Genomic DNA, 26,572 nt, shown 5'->3' with positions numbered 1-26,572 from the left:
TTTGTATGTTTTCAAGTTACAATGACTAATGCTGTCCTCTTTTCCACTAGCCTTGATTTTACAGTACTTATTTATTGCTTTTTTTTTTCCAACGGGAAGGGTTTGAGTTCTGTCTTCAATTGCAAGTGTTTGGGGAGGAGTTGCACCTTCATCCCTACTTAATATTCCTGAGCGGGGCTTCTTTAACTTCACTGTGTATACAAGTTACTTGGTTATCATGACAAAAATGCAGATGCGAAGTTAGAAGAGTTAGGGAGGGCCTGGGATTCTAAAGTTATAATGGGTTGGTTTCCTGTGATACCCAGGTTCCTGGTTCCTGGACAACAATCTTAAGGACAAAATTCTATAGCAGCATCCTCAATAGCCTGAACAGTTGAATAGCCAAGAAGAGACAAAGCAGGACCTACCTTACCAGGATAATAAACAAACGTTTATCGAGCTCCTAGTGTTTGCTGATGTAGGCATAGGGAAGGCTGCATTTAAACTTTGTTTCTCCCTTGATATTTACTAGGGAAGACAGAGTATTCAGCTGTATCTCCAGGAAAGGACATTTATCCATGATTTGCTTGGCACCAGGGTGCTTTCTGGAAGAAGAATGCCTTTGAAGTTAGAATTGACTTGTGTTTTCAGTCCCTTTACTTCTTGTGATTTTAAAGCGATCTGAGATTTGTTTATTCGTGATTGCTCAATGGCATTTTATTGAACACTTTTGCTATGACAGTCATTGGGCTGAGCCCTGGCATAGAGACGGTTTTGTGAGCCTGTTCTGGACACTGAAGGGAAGACAAGCCACTAAATCCCGTGCTGTGGGTGGCCGTGCTAAGTGCTGTGATGAAGCAGAAGGCAGGCTATTCAGCATTAGGGAGCAGCATCTGAACAAATCATGGAGTGGGTGGATATTTGAAGTATGAATTAGCTCAGTAAGGCAGGAGGTGGAAAAATAAAGGGTCCTATAGACTTCAAGGGGAAATTTCAATAATTTTACTATCAATGCAGATTATTAAAGCTGTGACTTATTAGATGATTTATTCAATTCTTTTATGATGCATGGGGTATGTCCATGTGTGCATGTTTGTGTCTATGCATGTATGTGGGGGTGTGTGCAGGCTCATAGGTACTTATGGATGTGGAGGGCAGAGGTTGATATTAGTTGTCTTCTGTTTCCCTTCATTGTCTTGTCTAGAGTGGCTGTTCAGTAAGCCTCAGGGATCTTGCTTCCTCCGTTGCTCCTCCTCCACTTCATAGAGTAGGGGTTACAGTTATATATGACCACACCCAGTTTTTATGTGGATGCTGGGGATTTGAACTCAGGTATTCATGCTCGTGTGGTAAGTATTTTACTGAATGACCCATCCCCTTAGCTCTACAGAGACACCATACCTAGCTTTTGTGAGAACACATCAATAAAGATGCTGATCTGAGCACATCAAACAAAGATCATAAGAAAGAGCAGGTCATAGTGGGGAGGTGAATGAGAACAGACTAATGCCCAAAGAAGCTGCAAGGAAGCTTCTGGAAGTTTTTCTGCACTATGGGGATTTGAGTAGAAAATCATGAAGATGGGAATCATGATGATGTGATATAGAGTCTTCATGCTCTCCCCCACCATCCCGCCCCCGGATTCCCTTTTTGCTGTTACAAGATCTTTGCCGAACTGATATTGAGAATCTCTATGCAAAACTAGACAGATGCAGGGACCTGAGGACTCATGGCCACACATTTCTGTCATTTTCTAGCTCTGCCCTGGCTTCTGTCCTTGTCTTTGTTCTCTTCAGCTTCAATTTCTGTTTTCTGCTCTTAGACTCTCAGATTCATCACCTCCTGCATGAGGTTATCCTGAAACTTGCTTGAAAACAAAGCTGTGACTCAGAGTATTATGGGTACTCACTAGAAATTTCAGATTAAGTGAATAGAGCCTAAATATTTGTTCCTTCTTGCTTAAAAAGAATGGTATTTTCCATTCGGTGTTTTGTCTCAGATAACCTTCCATAACAGGACTTGATTCATGCTTTTTACTTGTTTATCTTTAAGTCAACTTATTGCACACACTGCCATTATGAAAGAGTTCTCCTAGAATATCACTGCTAAAAATATCTTCCTATGAGTAGAGTATATTCTCGTTTAGTAATTTTTAAGTATTCAAATATTGCAAAGAATGAAAACAATGTTGTTGGTCTCTTCTGTGTGTTTTATCTGTGGATTTTATGATAAATTTCTCTCTCTCTCTCTCTCTCTCTCCCTCTCTCCCTTTCTCTCTTCTTCTCTCTCTCGCTCTGTGTGTGTGTATTTACATTCATAGCTTCATAAGAAAAGAATAACAAATTATGACTTTAACTGTGTGTGTATGTGTGTACACATGTTTGTATTTACACTCATAAGCTTCATAAGCAAAGGATGTCAAACTATGACTTTAATTTTGTGTGTGTGTGTGTGTGTATGAGAGAGAGAGAGAGAGAGAGAGAGAGAGAGAGAGAGAGAGAGATTGGTATCTCCCTACAAAATAAATACTTTTGAAGTTGGTCTCACACAGACTGGAATTTTGTCCTTTCCGAGTTTTCAGAGTGACTTGTTCCCAAGGCTTCAGTGTCAGCTTGCAAAGATTTATTGTAGCTCCGGTGTGTTTAAATTTTGAAAACAGACCTTCCTGCGAAAGGAAGTCAAAGATGACACTGGGGTATGCACACCGAGAGTAATCTGTGTGAAATGAAAACAGCCAGGGAGAGGAAGGAGTTCTTATTTTTAGGCTTTCCTTTCTGGATGTTTGTGTGACTGCTGCTCCTGGGAACTGAGCTGCCTCTCACACTTCCGATGCCTGGCCCGTCTATGAAATCCCTTCGACTAGAAAAGAAAACAACTTCTAATTTAAGTTTGATTGTCTCTGCTAACCAGGCAGTACAGGCAATGTTTTCCAACTTCATGAGACATCAGGTGAAACCTTCCTTAAAGCAGTTACTGGAATCTTCAAGCTATGCCACTGATGAGTTTCAAATTAGGTGACAAAATGGGAGAAAAGGGGGATCGGGAGAATTCTAAAATGCCGAAACAGGATAATCATAGGGAAATGAATTCAGTCGTTCACTAACCTGAAGTTTGCACAAAACTCCAGTTCCCATGAGTTTCTAAGAGAGGGTTTGGGGGCTGAGCAGCCTTCTTCTGATCTCCGAGTAGTGAATGGATTTGATTAGACTCCAGATATTTGCTTCCTTAACTTTGGAATCTTGGTTTTGAGTCCGAATGCCTTCCCAGCTTCTAAAGCAGGCATCTTCCTAGTGGATGCACTGGAAGAGCACACCATCATGCCACCTGCGGGGACACGTGTGACTGGCAGAACCTTCTGCTCCTCTGTCTGCCTTCATTTCTGCCTTCCCATAAACCATCCCTGAAAATAAGTATTCTATCCTAGATAGAAAAAGAAATACAGCCTGAAAGATGTGTTTATGAGTGATTTGACTATGAGTATGACTCTTCTGCCTGCATGCATGTATGGGCACCACCTGAGTACCTAGTGCCTCAGAGGTCAGAGGAAGGGTCTTGATGGGAAGACCTGGGAGCCACCATGTGGGTCCTGGGAATTCTACCTCGAGCCTTTGCAACAGCAACAAGTTCTCTTCATTGCTGGACCACACGTTCAGCAATGGAAATTCAGAAAGATTCCCAACTCAAAAGCCTCCTACACTTTGTAAACTTTTGAATCATTGGTATAGTTGAGCTGCAACATTAAAACAGTTTACAAAATTATGCAGTTCGATTTCTCCTGCGACAAAACTCTAGGGAAAGTGTTTATATTTGTTAATTTAGTATCCATGGCCCTCAAGAAACAAAGGCAAAAGGACTCAATTATAGGTAATTGATCTCAGTTGCCCTGGAACAAGGGTCAGAGTCCGTCTGCTTCCTCCCCTTCACTCCTGAATGAGTAAGTGTGCATGAGTTGATAAAATTAGAAGGAATGAAAGCACCTGCAGTTTTGATGCACTTTCCACACCGAGCAAAGCTTGTTTCAAACTTTTCTGTAAATGCATTTATTTTTCTGAATTGTAATTGACAATGTTTATGTAAAATTTGCCTAAACCTTAATTTCTCTTCTGAATACTTTCCACATCTGGTCTTTGCCCTTCCTTTTATTATTTTACCTCACAAAGCTTAACCTCAGCACAGACAATATTCTCCCCCAAAATTGCTACACTGAAGGAGTCTGATTACCATTGCATAAATATTATCTCCAAATAAGATTTTTTGACTGCCCACCCGTGGAAGGCACTGAACTAGACCTTTCAATAAATGCTACTGAATAACTTCCACCCTGTTCATAGGTCCTGTGATGCTCAGAAGGAAGGCCCGGAATTACCTCATAGCCTAGTGCCTGCTATGCTCTGAGGATGGATTTCTTTTTTCTATGTTGCGATCTGGGAACTCTTATTATGAAGTAGTCATTAATTACACAAGTTGTTTCAGGAACAGCAGAGAGAGTTCATTTTCCCAAAAACTGACATCTGTGAGGTGGGAACATTGACTTAGGGCAGGCAGCAGGGCATTGAATTGAGGTTCCCCCATATCACATGACTTTAATTCCAAGCATTCCAGGGTATGTCTAACACTCTCAAGGAGAAACCCGAGAGGATCAAGGCATAAATGATTTAAAGGTATATCAATAAGGTACAAACATTTTAGCTCAAAAATATTCAGGCAATAGGGCAGGCAATCCAAGTCTGACTGTGAGAGTTCACAGTTATTGATGCAAAATGATACCAATGGCTTCTTCAGGCACCTGAGGATTTCATTCAGGTTGCCATATATAAAGTAGACACCATTTACACAGAGTTTCTGGAGACAGGGAAACGTGGGAAGTTGAGAAACCAATGTGATCATTTCTTCCTCACACATTTCAGAATCACCCATACTGAGGGAATCTGTGACATGATCAAGTGTGAGTTCAAGAAGATTGTCCATCTGTCTCAGGTAGGGATTAAGAAAAGCCAAATCTTCTAGGCAAAGAGAATACAGCTCCAGCTCCTGTAGCGGTTTCTTCTAAAACTTTGCTTTGTCTTGTGCCTAGAATCAAACTCTGAGCCTTGTGCTCAAGAAATAGATAGCATTCTTTGCAAGAGGGGCATCTTTAGTCCTGTCTTATTTCTCTTCATTCCAAGCTATCTCTTATTAGTTTCTCATTCAGAGAGTCTTGGAAATCAAGCCTCGGAAATAAGGATGCCATAGGCCTAGTCTCCGGTCATTAAAGAACACATGGCTTCTGCTTCCATAAATAAGAAAGGAGCATCCTACAAGTGCATTGATTAACATTGCCTTTTTTTCATGGAAAAGTTCTCATTACCTTTCTACTTGGCAATGTTTGGGGTACGTTTTTAAGTTTTTAAAATTTCTATTCTTTGTTTTGTTTCTTTTTATTTGTTTGTTTTGTTTTTCAAGACAGGGTTTCTCTGTATAGCCCTGGTTGTCCTGGAACTCACTTTGTAAACCAGGCTGGCCTCGAACTTAGAAATCTGCCTGCCTGTGCCTCCTGAGTACTGAGATTAAAGGCGTGTGCCACCACGCCCGGCTGAAATTTCTGTTCTTTATGGACACACGATTACATTTTATTTTAATTAAAACCGACTTATTTGTATTTTATGTGTGAGTGTGTACACGTGTATGCATTCACCACTTGTGTGCTTGTTGCCTGATGATGCCAGAAGCAGGTGTTAGATTTCCTAGACGTTGTGTTGCAGCTGTTGTGAGCTGCCATGTGTGTATGGGGAAATGAACCCAAGTCCTCTGCATTATCAAGAAATACTCTTTCCTGCTGGGCCATCTCTTCAGTTTCTAGATTTAAGTATTAATTGAAATGTCCATGCTGATAGTACTTAAACCGCAGAAGGACCTGACAAAAAAAGAGAATTTTAGAACAATTTCGATTATGAATTATCAATGCAAAAGTACTCAATACGGGCTGGCGAGATAGCTCAGTGGGTAAGAGTACTGACTGCTCTTCCCAAGGTCCTGAGTTCAAATCCCAGCAACCACATGGTGGCTCACAACCACCCGTAATAAGAATGCCCTTTTCTGGTACATCTGAAGTACAGCTACAGTGTACTTATGTATAATAATAAATAAATCTTTAAAAAAAAACTACTCAATACAATCTGTTTTTAACTAATCCCACTTGTTCTCAACGGTCTTCTTGAGGCCCAAGAGGACTCGAGATTTGGGATAGAGTCTACGCTAGACAAATGGGAAGGATCTACCTTCCAGAAGAATTCAGACAACCAAGAATTCAGGGGGCAGAAGCATGTTATTAGATATATAATGCTACTGTTTCCTGCCTTAGTCTAAGCTGATGCTCGCCCTCTGCAGAACTGGACATAAATCTGTCATGTTTTTGCTACCAAGTTTTCAGAACTTTTCTTATGAAGAGAGTATCAGTGTTTCTCATAACCATTCCTAGCTTCTCTACTTCAACTTTTTGGTAGCTCTGACTTGCAAGTGAGATCATGGTAACGTGTCTCTTTAGGCCTGTCTCATTTCACTTAGTATAATGTCCTTCTGCTTCGTCCATGTTGTTTCAAATGATAAGATACCCCCTCCCTCCTTAAGGCTCAAAAGTATTCTGTTGTGTTTATAGAAGACATTTTTTTTTATTTCATCTTCTGATGATAGATACTTATGTTGTTTTAAACTTAGCTAAATACATATATTTTAAAAAGGAAAACTTTAAAAGATGATTTAACTATGTATTACTTTTTGAGATTAGCATCAGTTGGAACATGCGTTGACTGGTTCACACGTGAGTACTTTGGATATATAGACACAGGATAAATGTCTTTGAAGGGATGCTTGGCTTCGTTTTCTTCTTCTGCTTTTGGCCACAGGTGGCATTGATGGGACTGGGATTCAGATCATGAATTTGCTATATTGTACATTTGGCAATTCAACCTTTCTGACCCTCAGCTTTCTAATCTGAAAAATTGGAGCAATTTTGTATGCAGCCAGTCATTACCAGTATGATGGAAGATTTAGTGCAAAATGCATATTCCTAATTATAGCCAGTGTCAGATATATGGCAACTATTGCTGTAGTTCTTAGCTTCCTTTGAAAATATATTTGAAAATCTCTATTGGTCCTTAAAATTATACTTGATCTTTAAATATTATTAAACTTGTTATGATTAAGTTGATATTCCTCCTGCCTTTCTCTTGGCACTCCTATTGCCTTACATTGTAGTTACAAATGAATTAATTTGAGGAGAAATGTAAAATATACAATCATAAATGAGGTTTTAGGAAGCCTATCTATCAGGACACAAGTATTCAAATAACCTCTTGAACATGCCCCATAGGGAAACTCTAGATTATACCAACATCAAGGTTACTTTGGATGATCATTGTTGAACTTCCTTTAAAAACTGCCTTCAAAGTCAGTATGAAAGCCACCACAAAAGCTGATGAGTGGACATTCCTCCTTCATTGTATTGAAATAAAAAGTGATGCTTAACTGATATTCTTCAGTAAAATCTACCATGAGTTACTCTGAGATCCATGGTCCTTTCCTTTCCTCTTTCTTCTTCCTCTCTATCATTCCTCCCCTCTTTTCCTTCTTCCCTCTCTCCCTCCAAAGCTTAATTTAGTTTGACTCAAGTATATATTAAATGTCCATGTGTGCCTTGTCAAGATAATGAGACCCTTAATTGCACATTGGCAAGACTATCTCCCACCTCATGACATCTCACTGGTTGATCCCATATTTCTGCTGTCTCATAGAGAAAACATAGGTACCTAACCCCATGTCATCTTCTCAACTTGAGCTCTGTGTGCTAGCAGGTAGCCTGACGTGATGGATACTTTCTCCTGGAACACTGAAAGGAAGGTGGTGTTGGTCACAGGCGTTTCTTGTCGCTGGATAGTTACTGCTTGCTGTCCAAACCCATCCATGCTTCACTGTTCTGTTGTTGAGCATGCCCATACTCTTCTAGGTGTTTGTTTGCTTGGTTGTTTTTTTTTTTTGCTGTGGCTGGCAAGCTGCAGTTGATTTCTGCTGGTGACATCTAATGCAGTCTTCTGGAAGACTTTGGTATGATGATGACAGGTTTGTGTTAATGGAAGTGTTTGTAGAATTTTTTGGATGCTTTATTGGATTCTTGTATCCACTGTGCACTATAAGTTGGGTAATGAGAAAAGGGAAGTGCTGATATAAATAATAAGAAATGAATGTCTTAGATGAATATAACTGAGATAAAAAGGAAATTAGGCAGTTAAGTAATGAAGAATAATTAGATTCAATGGAATTGAGCCTATTGACTGAATAATTATGAGAAAAGGGAGAAATCAAAGAATTTGTGTTATGCATTGAAAACAGAACACAAAGCTTATGTTTCTATGGAAAAGGGAATATAATAGGTATTATAAAAACAAGAAATAAAATTAAGCTCTTGGGGGTTTGATAAATATACATATTTAAATCAGTTAAAAAGTTCCTTTCCTCTTTTCTTTTTTAAAATGTGCATATGTGCATGTACATATGCATATGGGGGCCCCTGGAGGCCAGAAGATAGTGTCTTCTTACTGTTAGAGTTTCAGTTACAGGCAGTTGTAAGACACTTAATATAAGTATTTGAAACTCAAGTCTGGTCCTCTGTGAGAGAAATTAGCGCTCTTTTCCATTGAGCTCTCTTACTGACAGCTCACTGAAAGTTTCATTGTGGGAGAAATTATGGATATCTGTTTTGAGGCATTCTAGTATTTTCCCAACTTAATGTAGAAGTGGATCTTTGAAATCTCAGAGAATTATCTTTACCTGGATAAAATATTTATATATTTGTCTGCTAGGAAATATACCAATAGAGTGTTTGAAGATGTAGTCAAATGTGCTGGAGAAGTGAAAAATAAGATGATCCTTTTGTTAGATGGCATGAACCTCCATGTTGTGTACTTTAGAGTTAAGTAATTAGTTTGCTTTTCAGGTCCACTCCCTGATCCCTCCCGTGATCAGGAGGGATCACGTGATCCTGTGTTTAACATTCAAAGGGACTTGAGAATTCACTTGGTGAATTAAACTATTCTGGAAACGTTAGGTGGAAGTACAGCTGCTTTTCTCGATGGGCAGGGCCTCTTACCAACCCTGGAGCTAGTGAGTCAGTTATCAGTTCCTAATGGTTCCTCATTTCTGCCTAGCATGCACCGTGTAGCACAGATGTAATCCAGTATCCCTCTCCCACTCCCTCTCCCCCTACCCCCCTCTCTGTGCATATGTATGTTTATGCGTGTGCTGGAGCATGCAGATGTCCAAGTTTGATATCAATAATCTCCCCAGTACCATTCTCCTATTATTGCTTTAGAGGCTGGTTCATTCGAACCCAGAGCTCACCAATAAGGCTGATTTTATTGGCCTGCTTGCTCTGGGAATTCTCACTCTTTTGGACTTCAAGGCTGGAATTACAGGTCAGCTACCATGCCCACTGTCTTACTTTCGGTTTTGTTGCTATGATAGCATTCATTGGATAACAGGCAATTGAGAGGTAAAGGGTTTCTGTTAGTTCTCAGTTGCAGGTTGTAATCCATCATTACAAGAAAGTCAAGGCAAGAACATGAAACATGTAGTCACATCCACAGTCAAGAACTCAGAGAAAATCATTGCATATGTACTTACTGCTCAGTTTACCTTCTCTTTTTCATAGTCTAGGAGCCAAACCAAGGGCATGGTGCCATTCACACTAGACTGTCTTCTAACATCAATTATATAGTCAAGACAAACACCATAGACATGCCCATAGGTCACCTGATCTAGAAAATGCCTAAATTGCATCAAATTAAAATAAGCCATAATATCCATGAAGCATTAAGATGGTTCTGAGAATTCAAGCTCTGAACATTTTGCTCTAACTACTTAGCCATCTCTCTCCCTAGCCCTTAAACAAGGTCTTATTTGGAAACACAATGTACCAAGTAAATCAAAGCCACGAATCTAGGATGGAAACTATGGTGCTTTGGACTCTTTTTTCATCGGTACTATCACTGCAGAAGTCTCAGAGGCACGAAAGAGGCCTATAAGCATAGCAGCATGGCAGGATTCTTTGCAATAAAAACTTTTACATTTTTTTCTGTTCAAGAATCACTGCTTTAGTTTGGTATTTTCTTGTCTTTCCACCATCTCTTTAACATCTTATCAAATATGCATATAAATCTCCTTCTGTTTTCACATGTGTGGATGGGCATTTTGTACATGTCTGTGCATGCTGTGAGGGAGGTTCACGCATCACCACAGAGTATCATTCTTTAGAAACTGCCACCTTCATTTTTGGGATATGGTCTCTCACAGGCCTGGAGTAAGCCATATATGCTAGGCTGGCCAATAAGCAAGCGCCATGGATTTGTCTGTGTCTGCCTATTTGACACTGGCATCACAAGTGTGTACCACCATGACTAATTTTTTTTCTTTACATGAGTTCTTGAGAATCAAACTTTGATCTCCATGTCATTAAGATAAGTAGCTTCCTGCCTGAACTATCTCCCAAGTCTATGTACATAATCTTAAAAGACAAAATTCACTGGGTATCTGCTACATACAACATTGTAATAACTTGATTTTCTCTCTAACCTTCATAGTCATACTGCAATAATAAAATTATTAGATTAAATACATAGAAAGGACACAGGATCAAGTTGGCAAAGTATATAGGTAACTAGTATCAGAACTAACAGTTGATATGCGCCTAGGTTTGGACAGTGTTTTGTCAATCCTGGATATACCATGAAGAACAATAGAAAGCAGGCTTTGAATGAAAGTATTATAATTGGTTTTGCTTCATTTTAGCTTTGGGAAGCCTTGAGATTGAGAACTCAGAGAAATTGCCTTATTTTCTGACTGTAAAGTTAAATCCACCCACATCCTAGTATTACATGCAAGAGCATTTAGTTTGGTTGGAGAAAAGTTTTATCTGTCATACAGGACTTTTGAAAAAAATACCTTGAGAAAAATGAGTCTAACTAGTTATTTGTAAAATTTTATCTACAAGAGGCAGATAAATGAACCATTATGAAAGAAATCAATCTCCAAGGTTTAGACAGTGGAGCATAAAATAACAAGGAAACTGGGGAAATACCCCCAGTACCACTATTGTTAGCCATGTACAGCAGTGATGGAGATGAGAGCCTTTCCACTATTCTAAGATCCCACTTTTGTCATTTTGTCCCATTATTAAGAAATAAATGAAGTATGATTTCAAGGAATCTAGTTCATATAATAGAGAAAAAGAAGCAAAAGAGGATAGCAAGGCACATGGAACTATCTGGAAGCTCTGAGGGCCAGGGGAACTTAGTTAAAATCATTGAATTTTTATGAGGCAATATGAATGCAAAGTGTGTTTTCCAGCTAGATATTCTTATGTCATGAATGCATCTTTGAATAAGGTTTCTGAATCACTTACGTTTATACCGTAAGTGAGACAATTTAGGTAATTGTCATAATTGTGGCCATGTTCTGGATTGATTTTCAATTCCCACTTCCAATTGTCTGCTCTTTCCATGAGACACAAGAGATGTAAAACTGAGGAGATATGATTTTTTTTAGTTAGCTGCCCCTATTAATGAGATTAATCTACATTAATCAGAAATTAAACATTAAATTAATCTATATTAGAGAGAAATTACATACTCACTTTGAAGCCCCCTAGTGTGATGTTTCCAAAGCAGTGTTGTGATTTATGTAAATCACTTGCTCTCAGAGTTTGTAGAACTTAATTTAATACTCCACACTCAGAAAAAGTTTTCTAAAATTATCACAGAAAGGCAAAAATCAAAACTACTTGGAATTTTAGAAAGTCTGAAAAGGTAATGTTTCTTGGCATATGCATATATATATGTTAAATATATATTCTAATTTTCTCTTTATGCTTCATAATTTTTTTCCTATGGTCAATGGCTGCTATTATCTACTGTCACATAAGGTGCCATCCTAGCTGTGGACACTAGCTCATTTCACACTTTGTCATATGCTCACAGGTGACTAACAGACAATGTAGCTTTCTGAGATGCATGGCTAGTCTACAGGAATTTTGAATCTTGATCTCGAGTCTGCAAACGTATAAGTAAAAAATAATTGGGCTCTCCTATTCTTGAGATTTAGATTTGTAAAACAGATTAATAGAATGATAGGGCATATCTCTTAAAACTGTTGGAATACTAAATTGAGTTTTAATTACAAAAAAAAGTAGGAAATGGCTTAGTACAGGCTAGGTTCTCAACAAAAGTAGTCATAGTTGTCCTCTGTCGTTTCAATCTAAGGAGTTTCTTATGGAAATGTGGGGGATGAGTGGCTCATGTGCTTTGTAATGTTGGACTGCTCTTCCACACATACTGTTCTCAGTTTTGCTCTTCTAGTTAGTCTGAATATAGAGAATGTCATATGGACCAAGAAATATTTGAAGATGTCCTTCATCATATACTCATTAATCAAAATCACCTTTGAAAGTGGCAATTATCCTGGTTAGTTTGAGTATATCCAAGGCCAAGAACCCAGAGTCTCCATTGAATAATTTCTGGGCTATCTGTGAAATATTCTTCTTTCTGTTTAATGAAATTCATTGCTTGGGAAAAATGCAATGCATCTTTTTTTTCACGGATGCTATCATTCATTGTCAAGATGGCTGCATCCCATCTTCGCTTCCAAGGCTTGTTTCCTGTACACATCACATGCTTCTGTGATCATGCCCTCTTTTAGTGGACTTTTCTTGAACTGAACATAGATTCAGTTTCCATTACCTCTGAAAGTCAGACATGAAGAGAACTTTGTGCTTAGTAGGGTTTTCCTTTTCTAACAGTCTACTATCTATTCTTACTTGTTTATTTATCTTTGTGCTTTCAAAAGTTTCCTCTCATGAACTGTACCCAGTTCATGTGATCGTTGAGCTTCAAAGTGGAGGAACTTTCCAGTTTGGGCCAATGGTGTGGAAGGGCTGCTGTTGAAAAATCACTCTTCTTGTTTTACATGATATATCTATTAATGCAATCCGATATAACTTGCCTTTTGGTGACAGTGTTACACTGCTGAATCATATTCAATTTTGCATCCATTATTTCTTCCCTAGTGAATCAGAGAACATTTGTCTTTATTAGCTTTCACAGTATTGATTTCTGCCCTTTCTTTCTTCTATTGATATCAAGCCACATTTTAATCATATCTGCCAGACTTGAGTCTTGTATCTTAACATAAAAAATCCAAGTGGGAATTTAGAAAAAAATTATTTGAGAATGATTTGTTGAGTCCTATAACACTGTGAGAGTACTGAGTACTAAGAATCTCTAATGGCAATAGGGAGGGCTCAATAAGTGATTGACATTAATTTTCTTTTGCTGTGAGAATGGTTTCATAAATTTTGAATTACCAACAGTAATTGGTTGAGGCTAATTTGCCATGAAAACTATGTGAAGATTTCATGCTTATGAGGTCTACAGAATGGGCTGTGTTGTGCTGATCATGGACCGTAATTTATAAAATGCCTGCTATGATGAGCACTCCATCCATAGTCATCTTGAATACGATGATTTTCTTCTTATGATGATTTAAAAACATAACCCCAGGGGCAATCTGGATATTTGTTTTCAGTCACTTTAATGGTATGACTATTTACCAGCTATAGAATAGGAAAATTTCAAAATATAAACAAGATAAACCTATACTGCAGAATTTAAACCATTTCTCTTTATGTGTTTAAGATAATCTCTTAGCTAGTTTTAAAGAAATGGTTGGCTATAAGTTGAATATTTGAAACTTTCAAAACTTTAGCTTTTAAGGGAAATATATTTAAGAATTAGTCTAACTTTAAATAACCGAGTAAGCTCTTACCCACCAGTTAACAGCTTACATTTCACAGAAACAGAACATTAGAAAGTTTCATGGCAGAATTACTACAAAGAGTGATTAGTTTCATCATGTTTCTTTCACTTTGGCAGCACATATTCTAAAATTGGAATGATACAGAGAAGATTAGCATGGCCCCTGTGCAAATTCGTGAAGCATTCCATAATTTTTGAAATATAAATAAATATAATAATAATAACAAAGAGAAAAAACATTTTACCTCCAAATGTATAATTGTCACTGAGTGCAAAGACTGGAGGGGGTCTTTTTTTATATACATGAAAGTTTCAATGTGGTATTATGCATATCTATACAGTGTGTGTGTGTGAATAAACTCAGTGATTATAGCAGTCTGTTCGAGTCACTCAGGTCACTAAGATTAATGACAAACATAGAGCTGAACATATAAAATCCACTGAACACTTAAGGTCTTACACTTCAAAATGCCTTAAAATTTAAGCCATTTTGTTAAGGTGAAGCTGATATTCAGTTTTAAGGGGACATGCTATAGGAGGTGTTTTCTGTGAGGATGTTTCTGGGCAGAATTTACATTTAAGCCTGTATACTTGAATTGATCTCTGTGCCCTCCAGAATGCAAGTGAGACATTTTAGTGAGTTAAAGGGCCTCACTAAAGCAAACATCCAAGTGTAGCAGAAGTCTTCAACTTCTCACTCTTGCATGTTGGCCTCCAGCTGTGAGACCAGCTTATTCTTGATCTCCATCAGCTGTTTGTCTACCCCGCAGACTGCGTATTTGCCAGTCTAATTACTTTTTGAGCTACTTCATCGAAATAAGTATATTTCTCTATAAAATCATATAATTTTGCTTTCTTTATGGGCTCATTTATTTGTGGTCTTAAACTTTTTTTTTGTCATAGTAGCTACAGACAGTTCATTATTCCTTCTAAGGGAAAAGATTAAAAATGATAAACATTTATTTTTAAACTGCCAAGCACATTGTTCTTGCTGTTTCTAATCATAGCTACTTGTTGAAAGTGACTGTATAAGCTGGAATCACCTAAAAAGAATATTGGTTCTATCCATTCCGGCTGTGAAGATTGTTCAAATAGAGAAAAAGCCTAATTTAATTTAGTTTTCCATTTTTGATATTAAAACTCACAGAACTTGACAGTAGTCCCCGATGGATTCAGTTCCATCAAGAGCAGCTACACTGGTGGCTCACTGTGAAAACTTGACCCTGTCTCGTAGGACTTCTGAGATATAGCGAGAAACAGGATGTGAAGTCTCTGTGTCTTTGGAGTATAATTTACTGTGCGACTTAAACTCTGGACCTGTTTAATGGTCCCCACAGCAGAGTTTCTAGGCCAACAACTAAATCAGCTTCAGTGCTCTGCATTTGCAGACAAGCCTTATGATTTACAAAATTTAATAAGCTGAGATCTCATGACATTTCCCCCTGCCCCCAAGATTCAACTTTTAAAATCGCTGCCAAGGAGGTTGTCAAAGGAACATGTACTCATTGGCATAATGAGACCTTACTTAATTTTTTTTAACCACACAAAAGCACATAAATATACTACTTCTATTATTAATTCATTAACAATGAATAATTTCTGGAGCATTCCTCTTGCTGAGATGATATTATATGAGTGATGTTTCTGCATGGTTTTATGGAAGTGATATTTTGGGGGTAGGTTTTTTTTTTTTTTTTTGAGCCTACCAAATTGAGTTACATAGGAAGGGCAGATGATTTGACAGTTTCTCAACTGTGCGCTGACATGCCAAGCTCAGATTTCACTTATGGTAACATAAGGCAAAGCCTTTTGTCACTACTTGAAAGTTTATGTTGTCTATTGAGGGAACACACAGTGTTTTGTGTTAGCTTCTTGTCTTTTTTGTTTTGTTTTGTTTTTCTTTACAAATCTCAGCTTGAACACTTTGCCTAAGAGGGTGCTCAGTTTTATCATTCTGAATTGTGACATTATATGGCTCTTCGGGTAAATTTTATTTTCAGATGGGGAAAGCAAAGTGACACTGTGCAGATTTGCTTACGTATCCTGTCTCATCATTAATGCCTTGGTGGCCACTGGTACTCGGCCTTGCCCATCATGTGATATGGCTAAGCAAGGGGCCTTAAACAAACACAGGCTGACCTACAGGACTCCCTTCCTGCATAACAATCTCTCAAGAACAAGAACACTTGATTTTCCATATTAAATATAAGGTAAAATGACACCATTCATCAACGTGGAGTAGAGGGACCTCTGAGGTCACTCTAGTGAAGGATGCTGTTCCTGTTGAGATTGAGTACAAAAATACAACGTTTCTTCCATTGTTTAATGCTTATTCGCCCTTCCTCCTAAGGATACATTTCCTTGTACTAAAATAGACACATACTACAAATCCTGAAGCCAGTCTTCTGGTCCCTGTTTCCTGTCACCTATTGTTCTTATGGCCTTCATTTCTCCCAATCAACATCCTGTTGTTTTTTTTTTCTCCCCACAACTTAATTTGAGTTCGTGTAGATTGGTTCTCCAGTCTTGTTATCTTTTCAATCCAGCCTTAGAGGAGTAGTGTATTTATTACAAATGTATGCATTTCACAGTCTTTAGAAAGATTGGCTTACATATAATGATAAATGTGAGAAAAAGCAGCTATTTTCTGTTATCATAACCTGCCTGCTCGGTTTTCTTTCCACTGCCAGGAGTTTTCATGGGTACAAGGCAAAGCAAATTGCAATCACCTGAGTATACTCCACTCTGCTTCTGTCACACTGAATGATGAATATATTTATTCTTCAGCTCAGAATCAATATATCTATACCTCCACCTATTTGTCTATCTATCTATCTATCTATCTATCTATCTATCTATCTATCTATCTATCTATCTATCTATCCTTCTACCTACCTACCTATCTATCTGTCTTTCTATGTGCACCCATGCCTTGTCTTTATGCATTGGCAAATGATAAGGAAAAGCTAAAGGGAACAGCTTGAAAATACTTTATGGGATCAATGAAAGAATGTTTTATGCTCCTATTTGAATGTCTAAGGCCTGTGGTAAGACAGCTTTTAAGGTCAAGCAGAGAGGGATATTTTCCTCTCTTAAGCATCTATCAACAGTCCTTGGAAGAGCAGTCAGTGCGAACATAATTTAATATGCCTTCTCCCTGAAAAGAATGTCTCTTTGACATCATGTCACCACGCGTGCTTCAAGAGAAGATTTTCAGGTGGTCTGTTTTTCTGCATTGATTTCCTTTTATCATTTTAGTCACAGCTTCAATTTTTTTTTTATGTGTTGGAGAAACAAACAAAAAGTCGTGCTGAACTTCCTCATTCATCTGGCATTCTCCTTCCATCCTGGTAACAATGTGCAGCTGCTACCCTGCAGATGGCACACAGCCTGGCTCCAGGATCTTCTGACTGTTAAGTCACTCCTGGCTAGACTATGGTCACTTGTGGCTAGACTGAGGCATGGCTCCCTGGGGATGAAGGACCAGGTTTGACAGGCACAGCTGAGAAAGCCCAGGCATATCAGAGATGTGTCTCTTGCCAGCAGGGGCTGCTGCAGAGCAGGGATCGGCAGGTTGTTATTCCAAAGTAGAACCTGGAAGAGTGTCAGATGTATTGAGGCAAGAAATTTAGGAAATGGGAAATGACTGGAGATAATGAAATGAATACAACTGAAATCAGTCAGGAAAATACAATACGCTTTAAAGAAGTCTTGTTAGAACTATATGTTGAGATGTGAATGCAGATGTGTGTGTGTGTGTGTGTGTGTGTGTGTGTGTGTGTGTGTGTGTGTGTGTCTGTAGCACTGGGCACTGTTCTTGAGAAAGAAGATGTGATACTAGAGAAGAAACATGTGGAAAACACGCTGTAAAATGGTGAGAAACACAAATACTTCTGACAAATCTAACAGATGTTAAAAACAGAAAAATGACCCCCTCTTAACCTTTTACTTCTTTTTCTGAAGATAAATCTCACAAGTTAAAGACCTTGCAGACATTTTTTCCCTATTTATCACCTTAAAGAGAATTTACTTAAACATTTGCATACTTTGTTCATAGTTTATTTTTTAAGGAAAATGTTTCTGTGAATGGTGGTGGTTTAAATATCTATGGCAAGTAGGCAGCCAGGAAACACACGTTCACCTTTCCTGAAGAGTGCTCAATGGAGTGTATGGACTCATGCTGTCACATCCCTCTATACATCACATGAACTCCACTTTCTTAGGGTAAGGCATTTCCTCAGTACTCTATATCCTGACTGCTGTGAGTGTAAGGATGGGTTACATTCTCCTTAATCCCCGAATTCCAGAGGAAAATGAAAGTTGAGGGAAAAAAGAAAACCCTTTTTATTAATCACACATTAGATAGTTCTGAGGGAATAACTGATCCCCACATTAGAATTAACTTTTAAAAATTGCATTTATTTGTGTGTGTTTGTCTGCATTCGTGTGTGTGTGTGTGTGTGTGTGTGTGTGTGTGTGTGTGTGTGTGGTGTGTGTGTGCGCATGCACGTGCACCACAGTATATGTGTAGAAAACAGAGGACAACTTGGGAAAGTTGGTTTTCTCCTTCTATCATGTATGGATTGAACTAATATTGTTAGACTTGGTGGCAGACAACTTCACAGGCTGAGACATCTCAGCCCTGTATTTGAATTATACATGCAATCCAAGTGAGCCTTTATTGAAATAGAACCAGTCAAAGTAAATTTTTTTTATAATAAAGCAAGCAAAGAAAAAATATACATAAAATAAAGAATCCTACACACCTGTTGGTAGAACACCACAGAGGAAAAGAGGCTGTAATAGAAATGCTCTTGCTCTACTCAGCAGTTCAGGAAGATCAGCTAAAATGTCACGCTAAATGAAGGAAAGGGAATGAAAAAGCTGTTGAGTTTAGCTTTATATAAATATTGCAAGCACTTATGTATGCATTGGATTCTCTGATATCTAATTTAAACTATTATTGATTAGAATTCTTTCAAAATGACATTCGGTACCTTGAAAGTAGTCCTGAAAGTCTTTATGAAATGATACCTTATCATTCCTCCCAGGTTTGAACAGGGATTAGTTGAAAAAAACTAGCTGAAAGCTAATGCATGAGTGAATCAGGTTATAAAATTGATAGCATCTATGAAAGTCTTCAAGAATTCAGTTCACTTTGACGGAAACATATTTAGCATCTACTAGGTGCCAGATACTATATTAGGAATTAAGAATTATTACAAGAATAAGACAATGTTACTTTCCTAAATGAAGTTAGAGGCTCAAGGAGAGGATCAGTGGATTTAAAAATGTGAGCACTATCATGAAAGATATTCACAATGTATTACACTCTTTTGGAAGTACTATGGGGAGTGTTGAGTTATAAACAATGGGAATCAGGGTTGGGGAGGGCTTTGTGAAGGACCCTGTAGTTGATTTTCAAGAAGTAATATCAATTAACTAAAGAAATAGGATATGGAATTATCTGCAAGGGGTTATTTTGAGTAACCCACCACTTTCATCTTAGAATCCATTTCATATATGAGACTATGTTATTTTTTTTTAGCAGCTTTGATTTTAATCCCTCTAAGGGCAGCCTGACTCTTCAAAGAGAAGAGTTTAGTCATTCAAAAAATATCGTCTAGAAATTCTAATGTTAAGAAATGAGAGGGTGGACCACTTATTCACTAACAAGCCACTAATGGAGTCATTTATATGCCAGACACACCTCTGGGTACTGGGGTTAGAGCTGTGGCTAAAGACTTCCCCTGCTTTAAGTCTGCTGCCACATTCTATGGACTTATACCATATCTACCCATCAATCGATTGCTGTTTTGCTTTATAAACATTTTACAGTGGTGTTGATATGATACAGTAGGTAAAGCCACTTGCTGCAAAACATGATGACAGGAGTTCACCTTCTGGGGCCAACTACCTGATGGAAGAAGAGAACCAACTCCATGTGTTGTCCTCTGGACTTCATATGAACAATACAAATAAACGTATATTTGTATATGAATCAAAGAAATAAATTAAAAATTGCATGTATGGTTTTCTTTACTTTCTGGAGTAGTCCTGGAAGGTGACAACTCCACCTTGGCTGGTCCTTTAAGTCTACTTGATGCACCCCTTACACTCTTGACTGTAACTATGAGTAATAGAACCTGAGACTACCTCTTCATTAGCTTGACTCTAACTTGATTTTTGGAGATTATTATTAAGCTTAAAACTGAATGCTGCTTATGACCTCTTGTCTAGTTTAATAGGAAAAGTAAGTGAATACTTGAGGTTATTGTGGGGCAAAATTTGTTTTATATAAGGGATACCACTTCATAGTGATTATAGTATACTGGGATGGGTATAGTCATTTAATCTTTAATAAATATTTAATTACACATTTTGTTTTATAATGTTAGAATACCAGAGACTGGGAAATGTCTCAAGGTATTTTTCTACAAGTGTATTTTAAGATAACAATGCTTGAGTGAACAAGAGAAGTGCATGAATGGAAACAGGAGAGAGAGAGAGAGAGAGAGAGAGAGAGAGAGAGAGAGAGAGAGAGAGAGAGAGAGAGAGAGAGAGAGAGAAATCGGGACAGTCTGTTTGTTGAAAAATCCAAGAGACAGTGTGTGAGTTAAGAAAGAGAATGGGTTGTATATCCTAAGTACCAGCAGGTGACTGAGACAGACACAGATACCTACATCCAACCATGGGACTGAAGTCAGGGACCCCGATGGTTGAATTAGAGGAAGGATTGAAGGAGTTGAAAGGTAGGGTGACCCTAAAGAAATATCAGAAGTCTAAACTAACCTAGACCCCAGGGAGTTCCCAGAGATAGCCACCAGCCAGGCAGCATAGATGGGATGATACCAGGTCCTCAACACATGTACAGCAGAGGACTGCCTGGTCTGGCCTAAGGGGGAGAAGATGAGCCTAATCCTTGAGAGATGAGGCCCCAGGGAAAGAGGCTGCCTGGGGTGGGGGGTATGTGTGGAGGAAAGCACCCTCTCAGAGGCAAGAGGGAAGAAGGAACTGTGGGAGGGGGACAAAGAGGAGGTCAACAGCTGGAATGCAAATAAATAAAATAATAAAAAAAAAGTAAGAAAGAGAATGGAGAGGGTGGCAAGTTGCCATGAGAAAGGGATCATAGAGGAAAATCAGAGGTTGGGGTGAGAACCTGAGTTCATTTGGGAGCACTATGAAGATAAAGAGCTTTTACACTAAAGAATATAATAAAATGGGAAGTTGATTAGTGGTCTAGAGTTCAGATGAGAGGATTAGAGTGAATGTATACACTGGAGTTCATTATTAGATAGATAGAAATCACCAGTTGAAGGACAAAAAATAAAACTGAGAAAACAGCTAGGAAATGGTGTTTAAATTAACTAAATAGTTGCCAAGTAGGGCAGGCTGATCAGGGAGGAAGAATCTGGAGAAACAAACTCTACAGAAAGCACAGAATGATGTAGGCTTTGTTACTGAAGTCTGAGGAAAAGTCTCTGAAGTGAAGCCATGATCACTCCTAAAAATAATTCTTAATAGTTCAGTAAGGTGAAAACTGAAAATGCCTATGGACTCTGGCCTAAGGTGGTTGACCACAATGGGAACCCAGAAACACTTTAGTAGTATGGTGAGTGGTAGACATCTTGGAGAAGGTTAGAGCGGCTAATGGCAAAACAGACAAAATGAGGCAGAACGTCTTTACTGAAAAATAGTTAGTTTGGAGGGAAGCTGAGGGGAACATGATGAACCCAGAGAGAAGCAGCCCTGGAAAGCTTCTACACTTGAAGGATGACCTTGGGTTTTACTAAAGATTAAAAGGGTCCATTTGAGAGGGAAGAGATGAAGATATATGAAAGACAGAAGGTAAAAACCTGAGTTTAGAGGAAAAGGATGGGCCTTAGATAGACAAATGGGACGGAATGCAATGTGTGTGCAAAGGGATTGATGTACAACAGAAAAAAGGTGAGATGCAGGCAGTGGAAAAGAACACTTTCCTGAGTAGTACCTCATTTTTCCTCCTGGGGATAGGAGTGGAGGCTGTTTTGTAAAATAGAGATGGAAGCTGTGGATAGGATAAGTGGGTGTCTAGGCTATTTAAACCTTAGTCTTACCCTTACGTTTGGCTTGCTTTGTTCTTTTTGTTCTAACCTCTAAAGAGTTCTTACTTTAGTCCGAATGCAGTCTTGGAACAAATCTGGATGAACTTGGGGGGTGGCCAAAGGATCAGGATACCCAGAAATACGTGAACTTTAATTCTGAGCAAAGTAGTCATTCAATAGGAAGTTAAAAATAATGAGTAGCCCATACTCTACCAGGAAGAATTCTGATAGACTCTAGACTAGCATATGACCCTGAGGCCGAAGATCATGTTCTTTCCAATTCGGTCATCAAAATAAACAAAAAGCAAACTTGAATTTTAGACCATTCCTCATTCCAGGTGGCCATATATAAAGGTTAGGGCTAAATGATACAGCACATGTGTTCTTAATGTCTTAGACAAGCTAGCCGGGCTTCATTCAAAGACCTACCTGGCTTACCTGTAAGTCATAAAGAACTCCAGATTGTCTGTTCCAATGCAGCCCCATATGGCAGAAGCATCATTCAGGAGGTGGAGCCCAATCAATGATGCTGGACAGGCCTTTACCTGCACTATATCTTCTTCCTACAAGGACAGTCTGCCTCTATCAGTTGTGCAGAGAAAAGTGTGGTAGATATTACTGGGCTTGCAGAGTTAAGTCATTATGTTTTCATACCTAGCAGTAGTAGCCCAATACCCCAGTGTTGGTCCTTGTTACTTTTAATGGTTATAGGATTAGGCTCCTTTTGTTTTGTTTTCTGAGGCACAGAATCTTCCTAGTTCCATGTCAGTTTAAATACTACTCACTTCCATTCATAGCCCTCTTCTCTAGCTATCATAATTCCCTGGGTATGTGTTTACTCTTTGCCCTTAGTCTCTACTGTTGTTCTTTTGGGCACAGCTCTTTTATGCTATCATCTCCATGCAGAAAATGCCACAATTAATTCTTTTCATTCTGACATTTATTCTCAATACTAACACAATATACTTATTATTGCTATTGTTTTGTATATGCACATTCATATATACTCTAGTTTGTGTATGAGGGGGTACACATGTGTAAGGGTGTCCATGTATGTAAATATGTGAATCCATGTGGAGGTTATAGAGAAACATCAGGTATCTTTCCTTATGTGATAAATCTATTCATTTCTTTTATTTTTGCGATAGGGTCTCTCTCTAGCTTAGAGCCCACTTAGTAGAAAAGGGTGAAGAGCCGAGTGAGTTTCAGTTTCTACCTACTTCCACCTTCTAAGCAATTACCCAGTTTTTGTTTGTTTGCTTGCTTTTTTTTTGTTCGTTTACTGTTTTTAACTTGGATTCTGCGGAACTAAACTCATTATGTCATGTTTGCAAGCACTTTACTAAGCTATGAGCTATGTTTCCAGACTTAAATTATCTGTCAATGTTCTCAGGTGCTTTGTCATCCCCTCAGATTTCCAAAGGTCTACTTGGAAACCCTCAGCCACTGAAGTCTGTTTCTCTTGTATCCAGATGACTCAGTAATCCGAAGGATCACAGCAGTGCTTTTCTAATCTGGCTGGCGACCAGACACATTCTAGCTTGCAGTCCTGGACTTAGTACTGTAAGTATCAGATGGTTTCCCGATGAGGGAAATTGGAAACACTTCCTAGAGAGCTCTCACTGCGGATGATCTAAGGTCTCTGACATGTCTAAAGTCCCATAAGTTAATACTATATACTCTCTTCTCTCAGATGGGCAGATGTTTAACAGCAGCGTGATTCTGTGAAGGCCATGTGTCTCAATGAGAGTTCTAACTTGTCAAAGGAATATGCAAATACAGGGATCATCTTCTTACTTTAAGAAGAGTAAGTCAAGTTAGACTTGTGAGACATTCAGTGGCACACATACAGCAGAAGCTTTCTCAGTCTCTTGCCTTCAACTCTGTCCTTTCTGCCACACTCTCCACACCAGTGACAAATTGATTTCTCAGTGTCACTTGTCACTCTTGCTCACAACCTCAGTGGCTTCCTCTTAACCTTCAAGTGGAATATTCAGAACCCAGCTCTTAAGACAAATGCCCCTTCAACAGCAATCAGTGCTGCTTTAAAACTTGTAATTTCTAATTTAGCACCAGAGTAATTTGAAGCAGAAACAATGCTTTCTAAATGCATGGATATCAATTGTTTTGGAATTTAGGTCACATCTCTCTATTGAACAGTATTAAGAAGGTCATTCTTCATGCCAGCCCACAACCTACACAGTTGGCCCTTTATAGATGAAAACTACCCATTTAAAATGAAAATAGTTTTTAAATGGGGGAAATAGAAAGCAATTTTACTATTCAAGATAGGGAGTATTTTACCTGCATGTGTTTCTCTACCCCAGTAACTTCTGGGAATAAGCTCTTGAGCAATTCAGCCAGGTCTACCTTGGCTCTGAAAGGTATTCCCAGTAAGCTGTAAATGATTGATTTCAGATCAGTCTTTGAGCTGATAGCAGGAAGGTAGAGAGAGCGTGAAAATTTTGGATGCCTGGATGGAGTTAGAAGTAGTAGCAAAAATAACTCACATGTCTTACAAGCTTGGCTATATTGTGTTGGGCTCTTTCAACCCAGGCAGGGCTTTTACTTTGAATATTGTCAGGTGCAATTTCATTCTGCTTTTTTTTACAATTCCCTTTAATAATCTGGGTTGAAGAGTTTCATTTAATCAGTAATTATTTGGGGGTGAAGAGTAAACTGCCTTTTCCTAGAACTCTCTGAACTTCACCTCCCTCCTAGACAAGCATAAAGTCCCATAGGAGAAAGGGTTGGTAGGCAGTTATTTAAATATTTCTGTTCATGTCTAGCTAAGTTTTCTTTTGCATATTTTGTTTTGAGGTGTGCTCTATCATAGTTTATCTGAGAATACTTGTATTGACCAGCACTATGTATTTTTCCTCATTATGTTCAATATTGTTACAATGAGTTTCAATAAGCACAATGTACAGTGTATGCCTATATACATTCTGAAAGAGTATTATTGCAAATAGAAGAAAAATTCTGTTAGGGGCATGGGTCTTTTCACTGTCAGGATCAATATTAATCTTCTCAAGAGTCAGCTATACAGAAAAGATGAGGATGGTAAAGTGGGAAAGACATTGGAGGCAGGACTTTTCCTTTTCTTACAGTTATTGCACATTTTGGCAAAAATAAATAGTATTTATTTAAAGAAGTTTTCTGTGGTACTTTTTTTTATGTTTAAGTCAGCAGTATATAGGAAGCTAATGGTTTTGGAGAGGCAGATGAGAATACGCTGGATCTTGCTGATCACGTGGTGTGCAAGTGTTTCACAGGAGTATATCACAGAGGGTAGGAGCACTGCGTGCCTCTCAGCATCATGGGTCCTGCTTGGATCTCAACTACAGGGATCCATGTAGCCACCAGTCTCCTGCGTTAAAAATTCCATCTCTAAAAGGAGTGTTTCTTTTCAAATTTACTTTGCTAAAAGGGGGATTAATAGGCTCTGTTTTCTTTTCAAGGTACTTACCTGCTTGCTATTGTGTGTCTCAGCTGGACTCTTCTTACTCATTCTCTTCCTGGTAGACCTGGCTGAAAGCTGAGTTGTTTCTGTAAATTTTTATTTGACAATCGGTAGAGAAAGCAGGCTGTGAAACCTGGTCTGCCACTTTATAAATTGTGCTGATCTGAGCAAGGGATTTAATTTCCCGGAGCTTCAATTTCCCAACCTAAAATAATGATGCAGAAATCGCCATCATGCGGAGTTATTGAAGGAACTTGGTAAGATACTCTTGAGAGAATCCTGACATCTATCTGCTCGCTAAAGCTCCTGGTGACGCGAGGTACTGCTAACATGTTTTGATGATTTCTTATCTGTATGTGTCTCAGTCAATATCAAATGACTTTCTCTTCCTGCACAACACATGCTGCTGAGGGAGGAGCAAAGGAAGCAGGAGCTACCGGAGAATATTGAAAATGTCTCCTAATTCCCTGCGGCCTGCTTTGATCTCTCTCTCTCTCTCTCTCTCTCTCTCTCTCTCTCTCTCTCTCTCTCTCTCTCTCTCTCTCTCTCTCTCTCTCTCTCTCTCTCTCTTTCGCTCTTTCTCACTCTCATCCTGCAAGGCAGCAAACAGATGTGATTTTTCAAGATACCAAGTTTCTCTCTGCTTTATAGCAGTTCCTGTCACCTCTTTCTCCACCAGAAAGGACATCCCAATGCTCACAATGGCTTGCATGAAAGGAAATGGCCAGCGAGAAAGAGTCCAGCTCCCACAGAAAGGGTCCTTCTTTTCAAGGTCCTTGTTCTTCAAGGAACGCTGACAATTTGGTTTGGTTTGTCAACTATAGATATTATAATGTTTACTTTAAAGTGAACATGCTTTTTAGCTTTTGAGTCTTTTGTTTTGTTTGTGGATAGACTTAATACAGGTTGCTTGAAAAAAATGAGAAATGAGAGAAGCAATTAATAAAAATAGCATAACCATAATACTCTGAAGTTAGTTTATAAAAAATATTTACTGACATGTACTCTCATACATACAGTTTTACCTGATATATTCACAGTTTTCCCTTGCAACAAGTATTTATACATGTAATTTCTTAATTAATTTGTGGGTTTCTGACATATATACATATTTTTACTTTTGGTAGTTTAAGGTTGCTATGTAGCTCAGGATGGCCTTGAACTCATAGTCTTTCTGATCCCACTTCACAGGATTGGGATTATAACAC

At 38.5% G+C, this 26,572-nt stretch overlaps 2 long non-coding RNA genes and 2 pseudogenes across 3 annotated transcripts in view; 2 read left to right on the top strand and 2 right to left on the bottom strand.

Annotated features, from left to right (window-relative positions):
* Positions 4,438-5,016, bottom strand: Gm4350 (predicted gene 4350; annotated as a pseudogene).
* On the top strand, positions 13,916-14,012 carry Gm23926 (annotated as a pseudogene).
* A 3,090-nt stretch (positions 14,013-17,102) lies between these two features.
* Positions 17,103-25,487, bottom strand: Gm32860. The gene is made up of 4 exons (XR_383673.4): positions 25,371-25,487; positions 22,340-22,483; positions 18,584-18,674; positions 17,103-17,411 (listed from the first exon to the last, which is right to left on the bottom strand). It is a non-coding gene; the product is annotated as a predicted gene, 32860 (long non-coding RNA).
* Gm32815 (predicted gene, 32815) overlaps positions 25,383-26,572 on the top strand; it is a 35,777-nt gene continuing 34,587 nt past the window's right edge. For both annotated transcript variants that reach the window (NR_166898.1, NR_166899.1), the window contains exon 1: positions 25,383-25,683. This is a non-coding gene — a long non-coding RNA (predicted gene, 32815). The remainder of the gene's footprint in view (positions 25,684-26,572) is intronic.

This window comes from Mus musculus, chromosome 14 (assembly GCF_000001635.26).
Source record: "Mus musculus strain C57BL/6J chromosome 14, GRCm38.p6 C57BL/6J".
NCBI lineage: Eukaryota > Metazoa > Chordata > Mammalia > Rodentia > Muridae > Mus > Mus musculus.
The sequence above is the reverse complement of the archived record's forward strand: the minus strand, read 5'-3'. Positions and strand labels throughout refer to the sequence as shown.